We start from the raw sequence: 1,759 nt of genomic DNA on the forward strand, positions 1-1,759 counted from the left end.
AGGCAGGGTGATGCACAGCTGTAATCCCAGTACTGGGGAGGCTGAAAGCAGGAGGATCACTATGAGTTCCAGCTGCACAGTGAGATCCTGCACCAAATACATAAATTAAAAAAAAAAAAAAGAAATGATACAGAATTTCACTAAACAAGATGATACGAATTCAACAGTGGTTGTTATGTATTGCACATTGAAGTCTTCAAATTAGTTGTTTAGGTTACCAGATGTAAGTATGCAGAATTGGTCAAAAAAATTTTTTTTAAATTGAAGTATTAACTGTTCAATAGACCAGGAGTAATCAGCAGTACAAAAATATGGAATGCTTCACAAATTTGTGTGTCATCCTTTTTTTTTTTGGCAGAACCGGGGATTGAACTCAGGCCCTTGCGCTTGCCAGGGAAGCGCTTATCCTACTGAGCCATCTCCCTGGCCCCTGTGTGTCATCCTTGTACAAGGCCCATGCTAATCTTCTCTGTATCGTCCCAATCCTGTTTTGGGATTTTAAGAAACAGTCTCCTGATGTTGCCCAGGCTGGTCTTGAACGACTGGGTTCAAGCAATGCTCATGCCTCAGCCTCCCAAGCAGCAGGACTGCAGGCACGTATCGTGCGCCCAGCTCTGTTCTTTTAATGTTCAAGCTTGCTTTTCTTTTCTTTAAAAGAAAAAAGCACTAGCCACTGACCAAAGTAATTTTTAAAAAAAACGTATGTCAAAAGAAGCAATTAGGGGCCAGGAGACGGCTCAGTGGAATAAGCGCTTGCCTGGCAGGTGCAAGGGCCTGAGTTCAATATCCCGTTCCACAAAAAAAAAAAAAAAAAAAAAAAAAGAAGAAGAAGAAGCAATGACTGCCAGGCACAGGAGTACACACCCGTAATCCCAGCACTCAGGAGGCTAAGGAGAACTGCTCCAAGTTTAATGCCAGTTTGAACTACAATGAGACACTGACTCAAAAAAACAGGAAAAAAAAAAAGAGTAACCCATTTGGGACCCCACCTCTCTCAGAGGCTATTCCTACTCCCCATTCCTTTTCTCTAATAAATTGTCCTATTCTTAACCTAAAAAAAAGAAAAATATAAAAAATTTAAATTAAAAAAGAATATTTTATAAAAATAATCCAATCAGGGGCCAGGGAGATGGCTCAGTAGAATAAACGCTTCCGTGGCAAGCGCAAGGGCCTGAGTTCAATCCCCAGTTCCGCAAAAAAAAAAAAAAATCCAATCTGTAGTTCTTAAGTTTAGATGCTAAATGTATGAAATCTTCCATTATTATTTTGAAAAATATTCAACCATTTGTTCTATTTATGTCTATATATTTAACAAAAGTGGGATACCATACATGTTTTCTAGCCTGTTTTTCCCACTTGCTGATATACTGTGAGCATCTTTGCATGGCAGTACACATTTATTTACATGGTCATTCTTATTTTTTTTTTTTTCAGTACTGGGAAATGAACTCAGGATTTTGTGCACTAAGCTTCCTTCCTTGTCTTTTTTAATGGATGAGTAATATTCCATTGTATTAAATATCTAACCTAATGGCTCTCAATTATCCTCTAGGAAGACAGGTATTTTAGAAATTTAAAGTGGTGCTCTTTTGTTGGCACACTAACTAGGGAGCGCTTTTGTTGTTGTTGGTTTTGAAAGATTTTTTCATTTGGTGGTACCAGGGATCCAACTCAGGACCTTGTGCTTGCCAGGCAAGCATTTATTCCACTGAGCTATCTCCCCAGCCCTCTGTTGTTGGTCTTCAGACAAGCTCTCCTT

At 39.1% G+C, this 1,759-nt stretch overlaps 1 protein-coding gene and 1 non-coding gene across 3 annotated transcripts in view; both read right to left on the bottom strand.

The window, feature by feature from the left end:
* The window catches only part of Tada2a (transcriptional adaptor 2A), a 57,414-nt gene that overhangs the window by 47,393 nt on the left and 8,262 nt on the right, over positions 1–1,759 (bottom strand). The gene's annotated exons all lie outside the window — the stretch shown is intronic.
* On the bottom strand, positions 405–511 carry LOC111813125. The gene has a single exon (XR_002818458.1). It is a non-coding gene; the product is annotated as a U6 spliceosomal RNA (small nuclear RNA).

The sequence above is a fragment of the Octodon degus genome, unplaced genomic scaffold (genome assembly GCF_000260255.1).
Source record: "Octodon degus isolate 3935 unplaced genomic scaffold, OctDeg1.0 scaffold00164, whole genome shotgun sequence".
Taxonomy (NCBI): domain Eukaryota; kingdom Metazoa; phylum Chordata; class Mammalia; order Rodentia; family Octodontidae; genus Octodon; species Octodon degus.